This window comes from Cydia amplana, chromosome 15 (assembly GCF_948474715.1).
Source record: "Cydia amplana chromosome 15, ilCydAmpl1.1, whole genome shotgun sequence".
Classification (NCBI taxonomy): domain Eukaryota; kingdom Metazoa; phylum Arthropoda; class Insecta; order Lepidoptera; family Tortricidae; genus Cydia; species Cydia amplana.
In genome coordinates, this window is record NC_086083.1 from 8,412,309 (window position 1) to 8,439,595 (window position 27,287).

General features: G+C 36.0%; 1 protein-coding gene across 4 annotated transcripts in view; it reads left to right on the forward strand.

The window, feature by feature from the left end:
* LOC134654550 (uncharacterized) overlaps positions 1–27,287 on the forward strand; it is a 107,530-nt gene that overhangs the window by 447 nt on the left and 79,796 nt on the right. The window lies entirely within an intron of this gene.

Consider the following 27,287-nt stretch of genomic DNA (forward strand, 5'->3'; position numbering starts at 1 on the left):
AAAAAAAAAACAATACGGTTTAACGTTAAATAGGACTAAGGTCAGCCGTGAATCATTGAACTTTCTGCAGCTCTGTGTTTACCTTATTACCTAACCGGTTACGTTATTACCGGTTCTATGATTTATATATTTGTGGTTTTATAACGACCCTTGGTTCGGTTTACACCTGACTAATTAATTGATTGTCCACGAATAACCTTATTTTCGCTGTTAAAGCTAAATGTGTTGGTAGATAATGAATAGGTAACAATGGATTCAGATAACTGAGTCTGTTTTGTTTTAATTGGTTGATAAGAATTGACAATATGTAGGTACCTACTCGGGATGTGTACTATGTATAGTGAGTATTATATAAAAAAACTAAATTGTGTATATGTTTTTAAGATTCAGCTGAGCAGCATAATTCGCTTTTAAAAATAGCTATTTAAAAGTGACCTTCTTAAGATAATCATTTTAATTAATTTTCATTTCTCATGCTCTGAAAGAGGGTCATTTTTTACGATAAGCAATTGAAATTTGGGTTTAAATGGATTTGTTATACAATTTTTGAATCTCAGCAGCGACCGAGCCCGCATTGGTTGTGTTTGTGTAACTTGTACACACAAATTTAATAATACAGATTTAGCTCTCATTGATATCACATTATTACCTAACTACCAAAATAATCTTTTCAATTGCAAATGTGGTCGAACTTTGGGATCAAATTGATAAAATATTGCGAAGTATTAATTTTTTATTTGTATTTAAATAATCGGGAGATCGCTACTTTAACAAAATCGAATCAATTTAAACGTGTGTGAAGTATTCCACTGAAAAAAAAAAACTTGTATGGAGGGTTTAAATTTTCGAAGTGCGTGAGCGACCCCTAAAATATTTTAATAAATCTGAAAAAAATAGGTATACATATTTGTTTTTTAGTGGTTGATATCACATTAAGGGGGTGCCTCGTAAAAAATATAACTTCGATGAAATAAGAAGCTCCATCTGATATAGCCTACCAAAGACTAAAATAAGTAGGTATATTAGGGCGTTTTTTTTGTTGTCCCCCATTTTTCATAGACTTTGTATGGGGGTCTCGGAATGGAAAGATCGAAAAATGTACGGAAATTTTGGGACACTTTTATTTCTCCTATTGGGATAGAAAGAGCTCGTGATTCTGAGTAGAAATAACATAAAAAAATCCCAAATTTGAAAAAAAAAAGTGTAGAGGACAACAAAAAAAAATGCCCATTAGTTGTCTACGATCCAGCACATTTTATTCCAAGCGTCAACTCTGTTTGACATTAGTACATTACGCTGTTATGATAATTATGTTTTAACGCCCGTAAATAAAAAAGCATTAGCAAACTAAATAATTCTTCTCAATTAAACACACATGTCTGCGTTGTGTTGTGAATGTTGTGATATTTGTGTCACAAGAGCACTGGGCAAAAATATTTCCACGCCGCGTCTGTAAACGACCTTCGACCATTGGGCGTAGCTAATAAAACGAATCAACGTTGTTCGAAATCGAAACAATCGACGAAAGCCTGCGTTCATTTGCTTTTTACAGGCGTTTCTTGATAAACGCAGTTTTTGTTCAATTTCGTTTACCTATAAAAAGAAATTAAGGTGAAAGGTATTTGCCAGCCAAAAACAGGTTTGGCTGGGGGAGACAGGAGCAAAAACCTTGCTTTTTACTTTTTTCTGTGCAAATTTGGAATATTTTTTTCCTTATTTTATTAGTTGAAGATTAGTATATTATTGTGCGCTTTACGAGAATTGTCATATTACGTTACGTTATAGTTATTATAAAATAGGTATATAAATATCATTGTGTGTATATTACAACACATTAACCGCGGAAGTTGTAGATAAAAGTAGTGCTCACGTGTTATTTCACGTGTCATTTGTTAGTCACTGCACTCACTGTGCGCTGTGTTATGCATTTGCGTAATTTGTTTATATTTAAATTACAATTGGCACAGTTTTATAATGCAAATTATAATAATTATTCATATAATTTACTTTACTCGTTCTATAATTTGAATAAAGCTACAGGTATTACACCTACATAAATAACACATTGTTAGATGGATAGGAGTATTCACATCTTTACAGAAAGAAACATTGATAAAAGATAGGCGATTTTGAATCAAAACCCTAGGGCCTAGATCCTAAACCTAACCCTAAAATACCTAAACCTAATTTATCTGCATAAGAAGAAATAACTGAAGTAAGTACATATATGCATATTATGTATATTGTGTGTACAAAATCACTAGTATCAATTAGTGGTAGGTACAAAATCATACGTGCATGCACTGTAATATTTCCGACACTCCTGTCTATTACCGTGTACTTATTCATATAACTATTAAACACGTGTTCTAATATTTAAACTAGACAACTATCGTACGGGCCGGGCCGGTTCTTCAAAATGGTTTTCAATCGTAATAATTTACGTTTAAAAACTTTAAAACATATAAGTGTAAATACAATGATACTAGGTGGCCATTTTAAGTCCACAATTTTTTTTAAATACAATATTAATTGTCAAATACTGACTATGATTGTATGAAAATATGTTGATAGTTAAAGTCTATTTTTTTATTCGGTAGACTAAAATGACATTTCATAGTATGAAATGACATTTTATGTTCATACTATGAACTGTCATTTCAGTCTACCGAATAAAAAAATAGACTTTAAACAAAAATACTTATCTAATCAGCGCAACATGAAACACATTACGCAAAATCAATACCTACTATCAACATTTTATGAAATTACACAGATGTTTTTGTTTTGCTTTAAAATCAAAGTCCTTAGTTATATAGGTGAAGTCCTTGAGGGCACACAATCTGCATGATAAGTGCCCGTGACACGTGTCTCGGTTTATACCTACTGGCCGGATTTGCATGGACATTAAGGACAGCTAATGCGTGCATGTCACTCAGGTTTGCCATTCGTTACCTAACGTAATCCACGTGTGAATTTAAAAACGTTTTAGTGATACTGACAACTTATTCCACACACATAATAAGGTACTTAAATTATTATTTAATCACCCGTCATGACATAGCAAAATAAAAGGCAAATTTCTTGCATTATAGTATTCTCAAATATCAAATACGACAACATTGCTGTGTACCTATCTCTTTCGTCATTCAAATTATAGAGGAATCTATTCACCTATAAAAACACGACTATAAATTACCAGTATGTATTGACTGATTGATCTTAAAGAAACAATGAAAGTTGGCACGAACTCAACCTGGCCAGCTGCTTCAAACAATAAACAGCGAAGTAAATTAACCACAATAAACATAATGCGGTGGTGACTAGATTAATTGCCCTGTTGTATCGTTTCCTGGAAATAAAACTGTTATGTCACAGTTAGCCACACTGCGGGCTATTAATAAAGAATGAATTGGGTTAATTTTTCGTAGATATGATTAGTTAAGTTGTGAAACGGAATAGGTAGTTGACGCTTGTTGTCAAAATAATAAAGCTGTAACACTAAAGTGGTAAAGGAGACTTGCTAGTTTGACGCACAATGTGACGCATAATTTTGAAAATGTGGGGTTGCTTTAATGTTTTAAAAATAATGCTTAGTTTATTTATTCCGCACTGCTAGATTATTTTGGACTGTGAATTTAAATAAATTAATAAATTAAAAAGGAATCGTATTTTAACTAAAATGGAGGTAAAGTAGGTATTGCACTCAATATTTAGGTTTGCGAAGAGACACTAATAGGTAGTAATGTAAGAAAGAACCTACATTTGACTTATTGGGGTAGGTACCAACTACAATGTTGCAGTAAATGTAGATAAGTAAATGGATTGTATGAAATTATTTATTTTTATATCATATATCATCGATTCATCGCTCCCACTTCTGGGCATAGATCCTTTAGGCTGGCTGGATATATTGAATCGTCATTTTATCGATAATTATTTATTTAACTTCTTATTGTACGTTTTCTTATTATAATTATTAAAAATCAATAAGTTTATCTGATCTTAGCCACAATTAGCTCCCCCTTCTTGTATTTTTTACCTGATTTGCTTGCACATTTTGTTATTAACATTCGTTTTTATTTCATGGTACAACAAAATCTTTACACATGGCAGATTTATGAGTAATCTATAATGTGCAGAGGATAACTTTGAAAATAACAAATATAGTCTGTGCGGAAAGAAAATAGTCGTGAAATGTATGGGATCCATATACATTATTAACTTATAATATTTTTGTTACTTACTTAAGTGAAGTGTAATTTAGAAAATTAGTAACTAATAAGTAGTACTTAATACAGTGAACAACATGTTTTGCTATACCCTTCCAGGTAGGGTTACCAGGTGACAGGAATTTTCCTGACATGTCAGGAATTTTGGCCTTTTGTCAGGAATGGGGACGGAACACGAAAATGTCAGGATTTTTTTGAATTGATAGCCTTTATTATAAAGTACCTTTTTATTTACTTAAATTAATCAAAAACATTGTAAAAAAATAATAAATGAGATCCACTCAACTTATCCACAACTTCATAATTATTAATTAACAAATCTTTATCAAGCATACATGTACATGACGCGCGCGGCTCGGCTCAATCGGATGGCCATCGTTAACGGCCCCCCCCGTCGTCGTGAAAAATATGAATGTCAGGAAAAATATTCGGAAATCAGGAATTTTGTCAGCAAATTCTAAATTTGTATCTGGTAACCCTACTTCCAGGGTCCATTATATACCCATGTAACATACTGGTATGCAAACAAATAGGTATCTCTACTATCTCTACATTCTACGACTCTTCTTTTTCCGCACAGACTATCCATTAAACCAAGCACTTTCTTCCATAGCAACAGTCAGCAAGCTGCCTTGGTAAGCGTTGCAGTAGCTTTAAAGGTTCAGTCACACAGGCGCGTTTTCCGAGCGGGGCGTGATCGTTTTATATGTAAAAGCGGCGCGCCCCGCTCACGCTCCGCCCGGAAAACGCGCCTGTGTGACGGAACCTTAAGTGTTCCCAACGTAGACAACGTATGAAGTGCTTCTGATTTAGGTATAGTAGATATTAGTGATTTTCAAAATTAACCCGTTTCCGAAGTTATCCTAGTAATGCACGTAACTTACTTTATAATTACGAGGAACGGCATAGTCATAATATTCAATGCTAGTAGCCTGTAGGTGATTAACTATAGTGTCGATCGTAAAACGAAATCGAATAACATGGTCGGATATTCGCGTACCATATCGCCCGCAGGCGAGCAATCGCCGCCTAATGTGACCTACTATTACTACAAATGATATGGTGCCACGCGAAAGATGTTTTTCTTCAACGAAAAGCGACTGGTAAATACCAAATGATATATCGTAGGTACCTATATAAGTTCCGATAAACTCATTAAGAGCCGGGATTTGAACCCGCCGTATCCGGATTGAAAGTCGCACGCTCTTACTGCTAGGTCCAGTGCTTTGATATCATGATATCAATCTGTAAGTTGATTCGGCCTCCCGCGCCGCGCGGTAAGCTGTAGGAATTCCACCCTAGCAATATCTACCTAGTTGGTTGCGTAAGCGGCCTTGAAACTGGTTCTACCTACTGCAAATGCAATAGTTATAACTTAAGCTCTTGTAAGTTACCTACGCTTGGCATGGGCGTACCTAGCATTTTTTAAGGGGTGGGGCAGAAGTAGGGGAGACTGGGTACGCGTACGGTACGGTTGAAACGGCTCTAACGATTTCGATGAAATTTGCTACATGCAGGCTTTCCGGGGCGAAAAATCCATCTAGATCTTGTCTCTGAGAAAACGCGCATTTTTGAGTTTTTAAATATGTTTTCCGCGGTCTCCCATATATTTACAAATGTGCCTAATAATTGTTATTAGCTTCTGGGCGACAGCCCCACCTTGCCCCACCGTGCCTATGACGCTTAGCAAGAAAATTAATTAGTTAGGTATTCCTTAGGTATATACTATGTAGGTACTATTATATTCCAATGTTGTCTGTGTAAGTACCTACTACTGCATAATAAATATCATGTTAGACGCCGGTAGCGGCTATGCTAATGTAGGATCACTAATAGCAAGCCTTGACGCCTTCGTTAAAGCTTTGAGAACGAGTCGCATGTTTTTCTAAAGTAATAGTAGTAATAAAATACTTTATTGTACAAAAAGAAACATAAAACATGAAAGAACACACATCATTAGTACAAATCTTTTATTCCAGTTAATCCTTGAGCAATTGAGGGAGGATTGGAGAACGAATTGGAAAAAGTAAAGATAAATAAAAAATACATTTACATACCTACCTATAAGTAAATTAAATATACTTAGACATGGAACAACTTGTATAGATCAAAATAGAAGAATAATAATTGATTATTATGTTCGATTCACATTCGCGAATAACTTCCGCAACCTATAGCACAGAATAAGTAATAGTATTATCATACAGAACCGACACGCACCAGGCCGCGACATGAATGTGTGCGCAAGTCGCTCTACTGAGATTCCGTCAGAAACTCAATGACGCGTGTACACTGTACAGACAGACGTGCCGCGCACACAACATATAAACGCAAATCATTTTTGATGTATGGCGTGTCCGCCCTGTGCCTATAGTGCGAACTGTGAACGGGCTCCTAACAAAAAACTGTTTTTGTGACCAATTAACCCTTTGACCGCCGTTGGCATGTATACAAGACAACGATAGAACGATACACTGGCGCCGCTGTCTTGTATACAAGACAAAAATTCAACCGCTCGGTAAATGTGGAAAAAATATCAATTATAATTTTTTTTACACTCAAGTTAATGTTTTAGGTCCTTGTTTAAAAAAAAATTGCATTTATTGCAGCTATAGAAATCCATTCTTTTATAAAAAGGCTCTCAAAAAAATTGCTCCAGATTTCAACCTTTTTTCTTGTTCCTCGTCGCTGTTGTCCTGTATACAAGACAGCTAGGGATGGGAATGTTAACTCGATATGAGAATATTCAAAATAAAAATCTGGTTTTATTTAAGCGTTTGAACACTTGATAAATGCCAATTGGTGGTAACTAGTAACTAGAATACGTAAAACGAGACGAGAGAGACAGGCATTAACTATAGCTGAAGTTCAGGGAGCTTCTTCAGCTGTTGATAGTAGAGTCTGACAAGTAAATCTGTCCTTGTGGTTTATTTGCAGAACAAAAGATTCATTTTAAGATGATAGTGTAGTGGGGAGTGATACCCTGCAGTGACCGCTTCGCACAAGAATGGTACAGGCGGACGCTAGGACTATATAGTCAGTGTCGCCTAACTATGAGAATGTTATATATTTGAAATTGACGAAAAATTGTCATGGTAGGGAGGATGTAATATGGGAACTGAGAAGCTCATCTAAGGAACATGTCGAATGTGAAACATGCATTCCCGAACATTTCCGATCCCCACCCTTTTCCAATATTATTGTTCTTCACTCATTGACAATTCAATTAACCCACGTGCAATTTTCCCCAATGCAGATCCGGTACTTACATTTATATTATCGACACACGATGCGCGGCTTACGCTTATAAAGTTTACGTACCGACAAGCGCTAACGCCGTTGACCTAGAGACTATTATTACTTAATCCGCGCGGAAACAGTCCTTGTCGGTCTGCACTGCGGACAGTCCATGCGCGCCGTTGTCTTGTATAAACGACTTCTTGTACAGCCTAGTGCGGTGATATTACGTCATGAATCGATATTGTTTAGTGGTTGTTTTTAATGATAAAGACCTTTATTTTTAACATTGTCGTGTGTAAAAAATATGTTAATTTTTGGCATTTTCGAAATAAATTAAAGTTGGATAAGAACAAAGCCAAATTGAGAAGATTTTTACCATAAATTGTAAATATCGATATCACTATTTGCAATCCCTAAACTTTTTATTAGTTGTTTACTTAGAATTTGCTCTGGCGTGTGAGTGAGCGTCTTTGCGGACTAGGTCCGGCGGCCAAAAGGTTAAATACGTAGGTACCTATGACAAATACCGGCAAATTAAATGATTAAAACATTTGTGCCAATCGACACGGCTTTATTATCTAACATAGTTCAAGATTCTGATTGAAAATATAAAACTTAGGCTACCGAAGGAAGAGTTGCCTACGTATGTAGGAAAAACTAATAATCAAGAAAGACGAGTCACTAGAATCATTCATAAATTACGCCAAATTTATAATAGGCAACTTAAAGAGTGAATGAGTTTTGAAAATTGTTGGATCGACACTTTGGGATTATGAACATTATAATAGCTTGATTTGGTTTAAAATATATAATTTACTTAAAGAATTTCAATAAAACCTAAAAGCTTAGGTAATGTTGTTAATCAGGGCGAATAGCTGAAAAATTGGGACACGGCCGCGCCGTATCAGATCCCCTGATATAGCTCCTCCATAACAAAGAGCAACCATGTATTCCGTGGAGCACCAGTCGCCCGTAATTCTAGCGGGGAGGGACCGTTTGCCTAAAAATATAATAAATATATAAGTAGGAAGATGAAAACCGAAAATGGAAGTTTCAAACGTCATTAAACCGCGTAATATTTCCATTGTTTTCTTCGCGGAAACCTTGAGGTTGCGATTATAAATTATTTATCGCTTTGTTTACTTGCATGTATAGTAGGTACTGTTCAAACGTGAAACGTTACTATTGGGTAAGAGTTTTCAAAATAAACAATATGATAATGAAGCATTTCAGTATGCACAGTAGGTTTAAACAACATAAATATTAATTTGTTATGTGAAGATTCAATAACAACAATAGATCTGAATCACACTCATGAATAAGTAGCGCAAACTATTCCACTACTAGACGTAGGTACCTACTTAATGTAAACTTTTAATGCGTCTAATGATCTATTCACTTGGACTTGGCTTCTAAATAAAGATCTGCGTCTCTTTTTAGGGTTCCGTACCCAAAGTGTAATAACTGTCTGTCTGTCTGTTACCGGGCTGTATCTCACGAACCGTGATAGACAGTTGAAATTTTCACAGATGATGTATTTCTGTTGCCGCTATAATAACAAATACTAAAAAGTACGGAACCCTCGGTGATCGAGTCCGACTCGCACTTGTCCGGATTTTTTTAATTAGCTATATACTTAATAAATGCAACTCAAAGTTTTGAGCGTACCTATACAGCGAAGTCTAGTCTGTGAGCGTTACTGTTTTACTCTGTCTGTCTGTTTCTTTTAGATCGATATCTGTCGATAAAATTATAAGGTCGAACGTTGTTATTGTCACAAACGAAATATCCTTCTAGACACTCTGTCGTCAAGTATAAAGTGATAAAAAACAATGAGTATGACTAAATGTTTGTATCTAACATAACATAGTGGGATTAGTGGGTAAAGAAGCCTGTTTTATTTATCAATTGTTTATGGAGGCCTTTCTCTTGATAATCGCATTGATAAATAAATAGATGTTTCGTAAAATTGTTAAGACTTCGTCCTTTTCGATTACTTATACCATTCCTTATCATAAATGCCACTACATCGTCTGCGTGTCGGACAGATCATAGCCGCATCGTAACGTAATGTCATATCATGTTCTGTCAACGAATAAAGATAATGTCTTTAAACTAAGAAGACGACAAAGTTAACTAAACTGTACTAATAGCATTGAGAACGATCATATTAGTCGCCCATAGAACATCAAAAGAGCCACTTATGCGTTGACCTCGCTGACTGACCGATCTTTGAGAACCCTGACGGCCTAGCCAAGGTGACAATCGCTTGCGCTTCACCATCGAATCGCTTTGTATCTCTCTATCACTCTTTCATATTAGTGTGACAGTGACATTTGCGTTTAGATCGCTACGAAACGTTTGCGTTTGGCATGTTGTCTACGGCGCCTGAAGTCCCTCAATACTCAAATGGCCTTAATCAAGTAATATTTAGCTTTATCACGTAGTATCCCTCGACCATGATGGTTAACAACAAACTGCATACAATAAAGACCAGGAAAGGCTCGCGTTATTTCCGGTAAGCCGACGTGATTACAGTTGGAAATTATGCATCGTTCAACCCTCAGTGCGTCTTGTAATAACCGTACGTGTATATCAATGATATTTACTACAATTATCACTTTACCATAGACGGACAGACCAGTTAAAAGCTTGGACTCTGATTTCGCGTAACTGTTACAAATGTCACGGGTAATTATTTTGGACGAGATATACAGGCGAGTATAATATGCCTCATGAATAAATAAGCTGTAGGCGCTCGTTTATGTAACGTGGGCGTAGAGGCCAACTGCCTTATGAACTTGACATTTTAGCATGCTGTTTAGTTATGTAATTGTTTCGGATAAGGACGATAAAGTTCCAAATGATAGGTTAGATCTCGATGAAGGTGGGCTGGCTGAATATTCAAACGTTTTAAACTTCTGAACGTTGTAAGTTACGTAAGTAAAATAAATTAAGTTGCATCCAAGTAGGTACAGCATCCATCCATGCAACGTAATAGAAGGAGCTCTATGGATGCAAAAGGAAATGCTATCTGATGATAAGGTAAGTAAAAAAAGCCTCGACTTTTGCGGTGTCAAGTTATGAATTTAAATTAGGTAAGGTACCTGCACCAAAGAAGGCCCATCGTTATATTTCTTACGTTTAATACCTACATATCACCTTGTAGTCTTGTCTATAGTACTAGTATACGTACATATACCATTGTTATATTGCAGTTATTATTAAGCTATAAAGCTTATATTCAAATTCCCCAATTAACCTCCAAAGAACTTCTAAAAGCACGCCATAACGCTTTAAAACTAATGAGCAGATGACGTTAAAAATATCTAAAAATAAACGTTAGATATGTAAATAGAACAAATTTTGTTTAAACTTATTTTTTACAACTAAATTACCTGTTGCTGTATGACATTTCGAGATTTTATCTTACATTGAGAACGCGTTGATTACCTGTTGACGTTCGAAACTGGGGCAAAAGTTCAACGAACCCGCCCAGACACAAAACGTGATTTTTTTTAAACTTTAAAAAAGTTGGACGTAAGAGTACATGACATACTGCCAACATTACCAACTTATATATGTCTGTGAAAAAATATTGGCAGGTACTAAACATCTAATCGTTTTACTGACAGCGCGAAAATTTGCCGCAAAAATATATTTGCGAAATGTATGACGCGTTTGCTTCGCTAATGGTTTTTTGGCGTGGAAACTGTGATCGCTACAAATGAACAGAAATGGGGCGGGCAACGCCCATTGCAGTTTACCTATTTACGTTTTTTTGACCTCAGAATTTAGTACATCGTCCTTTCAGTTAGTCTTTCAGCTACCTACTATGAACCCAGTTAACGTCGATGGCTCAAAAATATGCGGAATTACAATTTTGATTAAGGGCGCAATTTGAATAGTGAGTACCTAATTAAAATTATGCCTGGCATCCTATATGGAACTAATAAAAAATAGGCGCTCTGTTAGATCTTATCAAGTATACTAGGTACCATTTTGTAAGGTCGTTGCTCTGTCAATTGTCATGAATTAACAAACGTTGCACTGTGTCATTATCAACCGTTATAATAATAGGCTGTTTGTCATAAATTACAGCTTAGATATCAATTTAGAAATGGTCCAGTTTCATAATTTAATACAAACAGTTGAATTGCGTTTGTGACAATGGCACGCCGTATCGTTATTTTACGGTTTACAATTTAATCGCAAATCATGCAGGGGCCCGTTTCTCAAAAGCTTGTAATTAGTAATACAAGTGGTACCTACTCCCTTTCTAATAACAGCTGTCAAAAAGTTACATACGCTTGTATTACAAGTTACAAGCTTTTGAGAAACGGGCCCCTGATAGAGTCGGACCAATAAAAGTCTGTAGCGGATTTGATAGCCCACGCAGTGCAAGTGTTATTTATACGTCATAATTTCATAGAAGTTTGACGTTTAAAAATAACACTTGCACTGCGTGGGCTATCAAATCCGCTGCAGACTTTTCTTGGTCTGACTCTATTCGACGTGTCACAAATATGAATTTTCGTGGGCTCACATTTTCATGCTGTTTCTCAATTGTCAAATATGTAGGTATATATATGTAAATAACTAATGTGTCCCATATCCCAATAGCATCGATCGATGAATCCGTTCATTCATAGCCTGTAGGTATTAAGTATTATATTATGTTTACGTAAATATGTAGGTACCTAGAAAAATACTAAACAAACATGTTTATCTTATTGTAAGCCTGATCGGGCATTGTCAAGAAAACGTAATATAATCTACGTGTATTGATCCACCTTTTAAGATAAAAGCCTTCTCGTATTTCAGTGCCATAGGTATTTAACTTGAAACTATGAAGATCACGTGAGCAATGGAAAGATTGTACCTAATGGAATCTAAAGTAAATAGGATACCTACACATTATATGCAAATAGTTCTGTTTATAGCTGTGACACTATCAATTGATACTATCCTGTAAAAAATACAAGCACAGGTGCCTATTAAAGAAAATATATAGTAAAAATAGATGTAGAATTTTCTTCGCGGGTGAACTTTCCTTATTGGTTTAATAGCTCATTTAGAGTTAGACCAAGATCAGAAGTCGTCTGCGACGATTTTGATAGCATACGCAGCAAGCGTTGTTTATGTGTCATAATTTCATAGGAGTTTGACCTTTAAAATAACACATGCACTGCTGCGTGTGCTATTAAAATCGTTGCAGACTTTTCTTGGTCGAACTCTACCTACCTGTAGAAATATGTATAAAAATGTATATTGGATTTCGATATAATTTAATTTATAACGGCAAAACCCAATTATGCTCAGGTACCTACTTAATTTAATACCTCAACTGTTTTCTATTTGTAGGTATCATTAATTCATTTCCATATGATTATGAATATTATGATAGGAAAACGCCGTTGCAGATGTTCTATTCAAAATAAAAATTAGAATATAATGAGTAATGTAAATTCTGCGTTATAATATTTAATCGCAGTACGTTAGCTGCTATAATATTGATATCACCTAAGCTGCCCACATTCGACCATTATGTTATAAGCATTAACACCCACATGTCAATATTATGTATGATAATTGATTGCATTATGATTCTATATTGTATTGTAGTATTTTTTTATTTAGTTGTTTGCTTGAGCCCAGAATTAAAAATCTATTTGGGTTCGAAATGCACATGTGCGTCTAAATTAAATACTCTAAATTGAACAACTTACTATTTTTTTATACTGTCCGTAATCAACTCGATTTTATAAACCCTTTTGTTTGGAAATTTTTCGTAGTTTTATGGTGTTTCTGGTTTCGATTTGGTTGAGTTCACCGTGGCCAAAGGACGCAACTCGGTCCTACAATCCAAAGGACAATTTAGGACAGGATACGATTTAAGGCCATCGAACTTACAATTGGTTTGAATTAATAGTACTAGATACTTTAACTAGGCGGTTCGACAAACTTTGATCACCGACGGCGAAACCGAACACCCGTCACTTTTAATTATTCGGCTTAGTTTTCGAGTTGGCAAAAAATACTGTGTGGTACAGACAGCTTGACGCGCGGAGGTTGTTGAACCCGTTGTATAATTAATGGTTGCCTTTTTTGCGTGGCCAAATGTGTAAATGACATCAGCGTAATGACATGCACTTTTTTTAAACTGGCGATAAATTGTTTTAGTATAGGTATGCGGTTGTCGTGACTCGTAGTGTTGAAGTTGGAAGAGCTATTGTGAGTTGATTGTGTTATCTGTACAGTTGTTGAAGTTACAATGTCATCGTTGTTGTTGTATCTTTATGTTTAGGACTTAGGGAGGACGCACACGGCGACTTTTTGCAGTGATACAATCGAACTGAATCGCGGCATGTGGCCGGGGGTGTCGCATTTGCAATACGCAATAAAAACAAAAAATTTAAAAATTATCATTTTTTCCCGTGTTTCCGAAAGAGATTGGTTGCAATAAAAGTTAGTTGCTATATTTTTAGCGTTCCGCACCATCATTTTAAGACATTACCTTTTATACCTCATTAACAACAAATAATTTGTCTTGAACATGTGTGTTGCTCCGTGGAAAAAGCCGACGAATAATTTTAAATACATAAGCTTTGTGGGTGACAGTGACAGAAAGTATGCTTCAGTCTCTTGGTTTTTTGGCAATGGGTACGAGAGTTGGCCCTGTCCGCACGTGTTTCTACTGGCAAACTGACATGCAAGTGGGGCACATGTTGAATTTATTAAAACTCATAAGGCCTTCTTTTGAGTGTAGGTAATTGAATTTAATTCTATTTTGACCTGTCTGATTGATGCGTCGGACTGACAGATGACGGTTTAGTCTATCTTTTTCAAAACGTAATGATGCTGGTATTGCTGATCCTCCTTCGCCTGATTAAAGTGTCATTCTATGGAACTTGCTAACTACCTATGTAAACAAACGTCACTAGTAAATTGATATTCACAGACGATTTCAATATGGCGGTTTGTTTACATAGTTAGCAAGTTCTATAGAATGAATGATGATAAGAGAATTTTTAAATGATGATTATGATGAATGTAATGAAATTAATGAACTATATTGAGAATTAACATCAATAGCTACGTAATATTAATAATTCCTATTTATTTCAATAATGTCCTATATTATGATATGTTAATTATGAAAATAAAATTTGAATTATGTTATTTAATTATGTGCACATGGACATTCTTGTAATATAGGCATGGTCTAGTTTATTAGTTATAACTTATAAGTGTTTAATAAGGAGGCATATTTTAATATTCCTGCTTATAAAACTGTATTGTTTGCATGCTGTTTGTGGACAGCTGAATAAGGAGGACAACAATAAACGTGAACATCTGTAACTGTACCCTTTTCACGCAAATAAATGATTTATGATTTAATGACACTTTAGTAAACAATAGATGGTTCGAGTTTCGTAACCTGTACCTCAACCTCAAACAATCAAATCTTCTTCCTCGCGTTATCCCGGCATTTTGCCACGGCTCATGGGAGCCGGGGTCCGCTTGACAACTAATCCCAAGAATTGACATAGGCTCTAGTTTTTTTTTCACACCTCAAACAATCAAAATGAAAATGCTATTTTTCAAATAGGTAGGCCACAAAATGTATGTAATTCGATAACATTAAAAAGTAAAGAACTGCAAAAAGACCTAAATCATCTAACATACCTACCTACATTAAAAGTATCATAGCGTCGGGACAAAGCCAACAAAGGTGACATTTGCAACGCGATAGGAAATTGAAACGTCTATTTGATGATTAAAGTCTGGTATTTGTTCTGCGTTCCAGCAGCGCTCCCGTCAGCAAATAGGTACCAGGCTTTAGTATATAATGGAATACACACTTCAATCCACTTTATTGCATTTTATATTACTTGTCTGTGTTTGAATTGTGTCTGGGTAGGGCTTGATGTATTCCATGATAATTATCTATAGGTAAGCTACTTCTAATTTGTAAGTGGAGTACAAAAAAAAATGTTCTGTTTAGCTGACGGCCGCTGGAAATACAGATTACTACCTACTATTAATTAATAACTGGACACTAATTTATGTCTCAAGTGTTTTATTTAACAAGTTTTATATGAAATTAACCTTTACTGTCGAGTTTCTTTAAATTAAAATGTTAGTTAAGGTGATGATCTTGAAAGAAAATTCTGTCGATTTTTTTATGTACTTAATCCTTCACCATTTAGACTAACTTTAGGCTGCCTTTATACAGAGGCGAAGATGAGCGGAGATGAAATTAGATGTGCGGGCATCAGCCAATATGGAGCATTGGTTGTAATCCAGCGCAGCAGAGACGAGATTTGGATTACCTACCAACAATGCTATTGGTTGATTCGTGTACCTCTCCTCTCATCTTCGCCTCAGTGGAAAGGCAGCCTTTGCCATCCCATCCACACCACGCTGTATGATTTAGATTTTGTTGTGGAGTTTGTCCGATAGAAAATTGTCTCGGAAATATCTTATACTGCTTCCTAATTCCAAACCTTGACGTGACTGTTCTCAGATCTTTTAAAAATTCTTCCGTAATTCTTCTTAGTGTTTCCAATGTTAGTAAAACGGCCTTAATGCTCACATAATCTTAACTGTGTATCACGATTGGTGCACTAGCCGGATAAGGCGCAAGGCTGAGGCAAGGTTTACCTCAGAGCTGATAAAAACATATAAGGTTCAAACAACAACATTTACCTAGTATTAGTTTATGGAATTAGTCAGTAGCTTGTCTTTTTGCGCGCAAATTATTTAGTTGTTTATTTCGAATAATGCGCCTCTAGCGATTCGTCTATGTATATTTGCTATTCATCTAGGTAGCTATCTAAGAACCATCTCGACACAAGACACAAACTTAAACTTATAAATCTTATCCCATCAAAAACATTACATGTAAAAAGGTGCAAGTCTCGCAACGCTTTTACTACAAAAAAGTTTTGAGATGTAATGTGAAACCAAGTCGGTTATTTTAATCAGTGCCAGGGGGTGTTAAAACCGTATCAATAAGATATCTTTAATTTGTAATACCTATAATGACTTGGCCATCGCACGACTGCATAATGACAAAAGGATCATTGTCACCTATTAAAAATAATTCTAATTGAACATAACGCTAGCGCTAATTGCAGTTTGAGCATTACACATTACGAGTACGGTACGAGTAAAGCATTATGTGCGATTGCCAAGTCATTATATGTATTACAAATTAAAGATATCTTATTGATACGGTTTTAACACCCCCTGGCACTGATTAAAATAACCGACTTGGTTTCACATTACATCTCAAAACTTTTTTGTAGTAAAAGCGTTGCGAGACTTGCACCTTTTTACATGTAATGTTTTTGATGGGATCTCATCTCTTTTTGTAGGCAGTACTTCTTTTCGGGTACTCATACCCATACTATGTATACACATGTCATAACTAAACACATCTTCATTCATACTCACATCGTACATCGTAGTGTACCTTTACTTTACCTACTATTTGTAGGAACTGCAACAGTAACTTTGTAATATCATACATTTATATGGGATTACAAACTTACTTATGCAGTTCTTAGATCTTTAAAACGTGACTGATATTGCAATATTTTTAGGTTTTCCCTTTATGTGGCCATTAAATCCTAACTCTGTACCAAATTTCAGCTCTCTGAATTTATGGGAAGTACTAGTTCTATTCTGATGATCATGAGTGAGTGAGTGAGTGTCATAAATGCGAAACTTTGCTTTCGCTTAACTTCGGAACTAAATGACCTACAAACTTGAAATTTTGGATTTTAAGTATGTGATTATAGCTTACTGGATGACGAAAATTTCTGCGTCCTGGTCTTATCCAGAGGTTCTCAAATAGGGGCCTGAAAATGCGGCGAAATGGTTCCAGTAAAGGATGGTACGGCAGTGTTTGCTTCGCGCTCGACTTGGCGGGGGCACTGCCGTGCCCCCAGATAACACTCCAATTTTATGCGAGAATTAATTTCCCCTTTCCACATGAATGTCCCCAATGTCCCAAGGCGAAGACAAATGGGATTGCCTCATATGAATGCACCATTCCCACATGTGCCTGATGGGGACAAATGGGAATACACCATAAAACGTCTAAAACGAATCAGAATATTCGTCGTATTCAGGTACCTTTTTATTAAAGCTGATTTTTCTATGTTCCAATGTACCTAATACCTATCACAATAATTACCATTTCCACAATGTGAGCGAGACATGATAAAACACATGAAGCGATAACAATTACATAAATTATATAACTTCTTTATTTTTACGACATTCTCGAGCGAGTAGCCTCATTAGCTTGTACATATAAACAATAGTGACCTAAAGGCCTATATGCAGTTCTCCGAAGCTGTGCTGAATTTACAAATATGCCATTGTGTCATATTTGTCACATTTTCCTGCCTCTTTCGTGGGATATCTTTGTTCTTGCAAGTACCTAAACCAAAGTGTTGTGATTATTCTTGTGATTGTGACTAATAGTGACATTGAAAACTGTCTATAGTGTGAAGCCTGTTAAACTTGACCTTATTAAAACAAGGATTCATTGTTTTTAGATCTTTAAGGCAGACCGTTTTTAAATAGATTTCTAAGAGATTTTGTTTTCCCTTCATTATGCGGCTATGTATTTAATTGGCCGAAGCGTAGCGAAGGTCTACGTTTTGACTCGGGCATTTTGCTTTTGTATGTCCGGATGTTCTCCTCTACAGGTCGCAATTCTTAACCGATTTTCGTGAAATTTTGTGACCGAATTCTATGACTAAATTTTTTTTTTCTGTCGATCCGGTTTTTGGAAATTTTTCAAAATGGCGGAGTCGTGATAGCTCCCGCCTAAACAAATAGTCGTATCGGTACCATAAGAGTTTTTTCTTTTTGAGATATGTTTATAGATTAAATGGCCAAAAATTCAGAAAATTTGTATCGCTGGTTTTGGCGGTATTTAGTTTTTACTTGAGAATGAGTAGCTAAATTTCGTCAGCTTTAGTAAGAACTATAATGGCGTATTTTGCAAACGTTCGCTTTTTTTGTTTGCATCGGGAGGTCCCTGGTTCCATCCCCAGTAATTGTATACTGCTACATTACTTTTTGTATTTTTTTATACTTCAATTTCGTATAGTTGTTTTTAATTTTATTTTTTTATTTTGAAAAAATTAAAAATTTCGTATTTTTTATTGATCAAGCGCGGGTTAAGCGTATTCGTTTAATTTTTGTTTGTAGCTTTATGTAGTTTTTAATTTTTTGTTTATATTACATGTACTATACCTATATTTTAATAAATATTTTTGCCATACATTTATTTAGTTTTAAGCTCTGCTCGCGAGGTCTACAGCTCACAGAGCCACTAGTTTATAAATCTATGAACAAATTCATATATCAACAAAGAATGTGTACTTATGAAATATAAGCAAACTCCTGTAAAATGGATATAAAACGATGAGACAAGGACTAGGAATGACACTAAATAATTCTAAACCAAAAAAAAAACTACTTGTCGGTCCGTTTGATATTAGAGCCCAGTTCCTACTGTCAAGTGTACTTTCAACTAAGACTTAGCCGCTACTTTGTAGCAGGTGCTTGTCGCTTATAGGAAACCGGCAAAACCTAAAGCTAATAAATCCTTAGCCATTGACGTGCGATCGTTTAGATGCCATAGAAAAACCACTACATGGCCGCTATTATGGTTCCGTTATCTTTATCTTTCAAAAGATGAGAAATGTATCGTTTATCTATGTATTTTTAGCTAAGCGACAAGTCTTGGTGTGATAAGCTTTGATGAATCGATACGGAATATTCTCATTTAGGTCTATCAATTTGAACGAAGTTGCCAAAGTCTGTGAGCCCAGATCTTTTCGCCTCTTAAAATATTTTTATTTTCTTTTTCTTTAATTAAAGTATCTACCTACATAGTTCGAAAGTAGAAAGTTCGTGTTTAGGGTTTTATACACTACGTTTTTTTTTTAACTTTAGCAGGGTATTAGGCATAAAATGGGCATTAGGCATTAAATTAATTGAATAAAATGCAATTGAAGATAGTTTCTAAAGCGAATGATCTTGATTCAAGATCAGTTTCTAAAACACTGTATTTTGCGGAACCTTAAGCCTTATAATACACATAATCTCTATAAAGATGTAAGTACGATGGCCTACTCGGAAATCGTTGAAGTAGAAACGATTTAATTCGATGTGGCAACTCAGATCAATGGGCAGGAATGCTTTGATATTCTATAATGGGTAATACTATGGACATGGCTATCTTAGGTTTTGATCTAGAGGAATATCTTGTCATTATTGGACGATTTGGACGAATTGGACGTACAGGGACTGGACATTCGGGGAATTGCACGTACAGCGACTGGGCATTCGGGGAATTGGACGTAAAGGGTTTGGACATTCGGGGAAATGGACATTCGAGGCCACAATAGAAATTGCGCGAGATAAACAAAGACGGGTTTGTATATTTCAAAATCATGTTTTTTTTGACCATGTAAATAAATCTCGAACGTTGCATGTTGACTGTTTGAAATATCTGGTGTATGTTTCTAGCTAGAAGATGCCTTGTAATTTTGTGTGTCGTTCGTTATCTTTCTCAAGTGACTTCGTTTTTTAATTTGACTGTAACAAATTAATGGTTTAAAGAATAACTTAAATTATGACTGAAAATTTAAGAATAAAATGCAGATCCATAAATCTTAACTTCGCAAAATACGATGTTTTATTTTATCTTCATACCAAAACATTCAACTGTCTGGACGTACACTTTCGGAGCGAAATTTCTAAGAAAAATTACGTGGCTTGGAGATCCGTTTCCAATTTGTCTTCAATGCTGTCACCGAATGACAGACATTGATGAAAAATTGCAATGGCCGTGTCATTTTAAACCAAAAAACAATTAAAATTCATCTGTTCCAAAAGAAACATTTAAAAGTAATTAAGGTATGTACTTGGTACAGAAATAAATGGCTTATTTGTCAAATAAGCCATTTGATGTCATTAGCTTTGACTTGGTCATAATAGTCTTTGTAATTTGTTCCTCAGTGGCAGTAGTATCAATGAAAGAAAGAACTCACTTTATTACTTAAAATAAATGCTGTGTGTCTTATAACATTATAAAGAATAAATAATAGTGTAAATACAAATAAGATCCCAATATAACTAAGTATAGTTTTATTCAGTTACTTCGCCTTAATAAATGCAACACATATAAGGTTACTTACTTCATTTTAGATTTCCTGAGAATAAATAAATTATGTATGAAGCAGCCGTTGTTTCTACACGTTTCTGTTATAAAACCATGTTGAGAAAATAATGATCGTGTGCTTATTTCTCCTAAACGTTTTATAATGATCGGAGCGGTTAGTAATCTACGCTGAAAATATTGCCGCACTTAATTGAACAGAAGTAGGAAGAAATCTTTATATTTTGCTCTCATAGAGATGATTATTATTCTACCTATTTATTTATAATACCTGCTTATCAAGAAAATATTTTAGGCAAGAGCGTAGTCCTTGAAGTGCGATTGCCAGTTAGAGTTTAACAGGTGTATAAGATAAGAAAAACAGGGTTCTTCCTAGCTTTTTATTTAAGAAACAAAGGGATTAGGTACACAGCTTCTCTTCACTTCTATTTTGTTTTCACTAACAAGATGTATTTATGGAAGACGCCAAAAATAAGTTAGTTTGCTTTAAAACTTAAAAAAAAAAGTTTTTTTATCTATGTATTTTTAGCTGAGCGACAAGTCTTGGTGTGATAAGTTTTGATGAATCGATTCCGAATCCATTCATATTTAGGTACCTATCAATTTGAATGAAGTTGCCAAAGCCTGTGTGCCCAGATTTTCTGATTTCGCCTCGCTTACATAGTGCATACAACGCATTCGCATAGTGCTTACAACGAATTACATTAATTCTTCTGCCAAACCACAAAGTAACACTTTGTGAGTGAGTGTTTTGGCAGATATTATATTTTAAAAAATACAGAAAGTTATATGGTTAGGTATGTGCAATATCTAAAGAAAACTTACCTGAAAGTCATTGGTAGTTTATCTTCTGTATCACACGTCATCTTATCGCGCGATAAAATATTTGCATTGACACTGACGCCAAGTCAGATGTCACGATGCTCATTTTGGACTTGTTTCTATATTTACGACTAAATTTTCGTCATAAGATTATCGTCTCGTATTAAATTTGCATGAGTTATCCAATTATCTGTTGTGGTAGCGAATGACGAAAGCATAACGATGATTAATTAATTTGAATAACAATGATGTCATATTAATAGACCCTAAAAAGTCGATTTACTTATAAAACTTATATTTTTAATAAGTAGTGACCCGTTTTCATGCCTTTGGATAAATGGATGTAGGTATGTATTAGGTATTGTAGGTACAGTCACGTCACGCTCCGTATAAGTATGGACCAACCAATTTAGCTAGGACCCTAAATGGCCTAACAATCTCTTGTGGTGACAGTAGGTACCTGTGTAATCGTTTTTTAAACCATAAAATAAACTGTTATAGGTAGGTATTAAAGAATCTAAACGTGGCGTTGATGTATTTTGTTTTATACAGCGAGCATGTGTTGCATAATTTTTTTTTTAATTCACTTTTGTTTAGAGAAAGCAATATAACTGCATCTAGATGTTTAATTCTGCATATTCCTTTTAATCCTACAAATTTATATCTGAAACATCGCGACATGAAACAAAACGTATCGTGTATAAGTTATGCCACTCACGTGTGTCCACTGATTTATTATTCTGTTTACCCGCAGCAGACAACAGTTCATCACATTCGTGCTCTATATGTGTTCAGTTCCGACGCTAAAGGGGACAGGCAGCTGTATATGTTACCTACAACTTGTAAGCACTGGTAGAGATAAATGTAAAAAGACTCTCTAAAATATTTAATCGTAATTCAATAATTTCATAGGGGTTGCTCCCCATGTCCCTTAGTTCATATAATCTTAAAAATGTAAGATTAGTACTAAGTAATTGTAATGTTATTCTATAGAAAAATAAACAGTTTAATTTTTTTTAAATTTTTTTTTTAAATAAATATGTTACTTGTTGAAACCGAAACGTTACCTACGGATTGATTACGAGGCCAATTCAAATTTACATTTTGAAATCAAAATGATATCTTTGATATGACAAAAACACAATGAGCGTGTAAAATGAGCCAAAAGGTCATGCATTCCTTCCCACTTAAACCATTCCACCACGGGCACCACGTATACCAAACACCATTTCACTGTAAAGCAAATAACGTTGCTGGTTAGATACCTTGGTCCACACTTATAATCCGTAAACTTTATTGTCAAAAGTCAAAACATACTTAAATGTCATAGATCTTCTTCTAAAGAACTTCAGAAGCTTTAAATTATGAAGTTACTTTAAAGCCAGTTCCGTTCCCACGCGTTCCCGAAACTGCTCTAATAAAAGTTGCATTAATACTGACTGTCAGCCGAAACTCGGCGCTTCTCTACCCAGCATCAATATTACTGTCAGTATCGGCACGTGGCAGTAACACAGGAATGACGGAAATCCTTAACTACCATACAGTATTCATTCGGTCGTGGAATTCCTTGATAACTTCATCAGTCATCGTAGTCAATGAGTTGTTGTTGACAGATAATCTTGATCTTTGACTGTAATATTGTTGACTGCTTGTTTGTATTCGGTGTATTGACGTATAGGATAAGTATTTATTTTACCCGACTACCGGAAGGGTTTAGAGTCACAAGAACATAGCAGCTGCCAAGTTACGCTCTGATTTTAACACGACATGCTGAATGACATGAAACTATGCATGGAAATTAAATCGCTTTTTTATCACTTGTCATTATTTTTTATCAGATGATAAAAAACCGACCATTTTAGCCCTACTGGTATTAGTTTTCGTTGCTAGAAAATTGTATAAGTAGTAATATTTACAAAGAAAATAAAGCGAGAAGAAGTTTTGAATTCTATTTTGAGTTTCTACATATGCTCGCGATAAGAACTTCTCACTTTTACAAGTATTAATTAGTAATTACCTACTATTGATACCCTATTTTGGATCAGATCAGAAAAAAACCGGCCAAGTGCGAGTCGGACTCACGCACGGAGGGTTCCGCACCATCAACAACAAATAGAGCAAAACAAGCAAAAAAACGGTCACCCATCCAAGTACTGACCCCGCCCGACGTTGCTTAACTTCGCTCAAAAATCACGTTTGTTGTATGGGAGCCCCACTTAAATCTTTATTTTATTCTGTTTTTAGTATTTGTTGTTATAGCGGCAACAGAAATGCATGCATCATCTGTGAAAATTTCAACTGTCTAGCTATCACGGTTCGTGAGATACAGCCTGGTCACAGACGGACGGACGGACGGACGGACAGCGGAGTCTTAGTAATAGGGTCCCGTTTTTACCCTTTGGGTACGGAACCCTAAAAAAGAACGTGAAAGCATATAACTAAAACTGAAGTAGGTATTTGTATAATATTTGTTAGTAATTAAGGAAGATGATATTGATAATAACGTTTCCGCAAATACAATGAGTTTAAAGTGCAATAAACTTTGCGTCCTTATTAAGCATTAATTTGTGTTTATTTTTCCGCTTGTTCCACAAATTAATTCTCTTTAATTACCTATCGATCGATGAAATAAATCGATACAGCAAATGATCTACAAAAGATGTAACAAAATCCTTCCTACCGTTTCATTCAAAACAATGCACGTTGAATCATCACGTGCTTCACATTCAGCTACCTAAATACAAACTCCTATACACTGTTCAGTATCCTCTGTAAACAGGATAGTCATATTACTCCTACATAGGTCTGTATGTTACATTCTTGAGCTTACTACGCCTCATATCCGATGTCATTAAGTGGGAACAAAAAGGGTCCCAAGCGTGCCTTGCGGTACACCTAGGATCCCGTTACTTAATGGTTTGCTATCAATACGTGCGTTCTGAGAATGATATAATAACTGGTAATGATTCCAAATTATGACGGTATTGCTCCTTGATAGAGCATACAATATGGTAAGACTATACATACATATAAGTCAAGTAATCGAAAGACCGTCAATTCTATTGACGCACGTAAACCAACGTGCCTAGGTGTCAAACTACATAACAAAATAAGTGACATCTAATCAAAGTTCGCAAAATTGATGATCGTATCGTATTACAAGTTTGCACCTGTACCATTATAGACACTTTGAAGAGCTGAAGAGTCCACAAATATATACGGTTCATGCAACAATTTAAAACCAAACGACGGTAACCATATATATAGGACGGTATTTTGCTTTGTCGGAAAGATTAGATATCATATTTTACTAACAACAAGGAGTCAGCGATATTTAAATATTTACCTACTTCATATTTTGCTGATTAATACGCAAGTCGCCTTGGTACCAACCATGACTTTGTCATGCGAAAATCATAAAACGTGACCTGCCTCAAACCAGTCAAACATCTACATAAATGCCATTAAATGCCCATTTTATGGCATGTCACTAAAACTATTTTGGGCATACAACCTGCTAGCCAGCCGCGGTAGCCAGACGTCTGATCAATAAATTATAGGATTATTTGAATCATATTTGATTAGCATCCGATAATGTACCATGTGTGCCGGCCGTGACAACTGATTGTTGAAATTAATACCTACTTGAGATGTTTTCTATTCCTAGCTATAATTGCGATTTGCGTCTTTCCATATCTACATACGATGTACACTAGTGGCTTCTCGTGTTGTAGCTAAATCAAAGGGTCTATCGCGAAAAAAGGAAATGGATATTTCGTTATCTATAACTCTATCGCTCGAAAGATAAAGGAATTACGATTTTCGTTTTTCGGGGCACAACTGGACGGCCTTTCGACCGTCTGTTTGTTAATGGTGATATTGGTGATGAGACACCAGTCAAGTGTGCATACTTGAGCATCATGAGCGGCTGGTGCCTTATGGACGGGGCCCGTTATGGTGAGGACTACTGTCACACTGTCACACTGTCACATTACATTATTTTTAACACGCTTTTATTAGGTCGACCTGTATGTAACTATGTAATGGAATCTTGCAAGTTAAATTTGATCCACTTCCAGGTTTCCGATTGAGCTGAAATTTTGCATACACATGTAAGTCGGGTGACAATGCAATATTATGGTACCATCGAGCTGATCTGATGATGGAGACAGGAGGTGGCCATAGGAACTCTGTGATGAAACAACGCAACCTGATTGTGTTAGGGGTTTTTAGAATTGTCTCGATGAGTATTAGTTGTCTGTCGTAAGAAAAGTACAGTCAGCGTTAAAAGAGCGTGTACCAAAAATGACATTTTTGCCAAAAACTTATTTATATGGATCTCATTTGTTACATTGTGGCGCCCGATAAGTATTACGCTTGCACAAGTAGTAATATCTAAGAATAACTGTTGATACACCGGGTACCCGGCATGTTATGTGTATCATACGTAGGTTGTTCCATAAGTCTTGCAAAAGTGTAACTTCTTATTAAGCTTTTTCAAAATAAAAACCATCACTGTTAATGCACTTATGCATGCGTTCAAACCATGTATCAAACATGATCTTCCACCGCTCCGTTGTGACACTGGCGCAGGCCTCATCCCATGCACACAACAGCTCGTCATCGGTCGCAAACTGTCGTCCTTTTAACTGGCTCTTGATCAGCGGGAAGAGACCAAAATCGCACGGTGCAAGGTCGGGGCTATAAGACGGGTGGTCCAGCACAGTAAGCCCCGATTTCTCCAAAAACTCCTGAGTTCTGATCGCTCGATGAGCAGGAGCGTTATCATGGTGGAAGTGCCAACTACCCACACGCGAGTTTGGCCGCAGTTTCTTCAGCTCGCAGATGACTTGAGGCAAGCAAACCTCAGTGTACCAGGTAGCATTGACAGTCTTCTCCTTGTCTAATACAACTCTAGCTACAATGCCTTCTACTCCGAAGAAAACTGCGATCATCCTTTTTTTAACTGACCTTTATTGTTTGACCAGTGTTGGAGTTGGCTCGTCTTCGAACACCCAGATTTACTTGATTGACTTGAGATTTTGATTTACTTGGAACGTCAAAATAGTAGAGCCAAGTTTCATCTCCAGTCACGATTGAGTTAACATCCTAAGATCGGCCCGAGTCGTACTTTTTCAACATTTTCTTGCACCACTCTACTCGCGCCTTGCGTTGACTATCGTTGAGACTAGGGCTTCCAAATACCGGACTTCTCACAATACCGGTATTAATACCGAAACGGTCGTCATCAATTAAAAAAGGGAATTAGAAAGGCTCCTAAAATGTCCTAAAAGCTATTACAACAATAAACAATCAATGCCGCCATCTGCAATAAATCACACTCCAGGTTGGCAATAATTTTATCCAATTTGTTGACTTCACCTCACCAGTCACATTTGTAGTCCAACTTAACCAACCAGACAACATTTTTTCAAATTTCCGTCAAAATTGGTTTGCCATTATTACAGTTATTTTTTTTTTTTTTTTATACCACATAGGTGGCAAACAAGCATACGGGCCGCCTGATGGTAAGCAGTCACCGTAGCCTATGGACGCCTGCAACTCCAGAGGTGTTACATGCGCGTTGCCGACCTTTTTTTAAAAACCTGTACACTCCTTTTTTGAAGAACCCCATATCGTAGACCCTCGGGAAAACCTCGGAAGGGAGCTCATTCCACAGCCGGAGCGTCCGCGGGAGGAAATTCCTCTTAAAGCGCACAGTACGCGACCATTTAGGTTCTAGGGTGTGTGGATGAACACCCTGCCGATGGCGAGCGGTG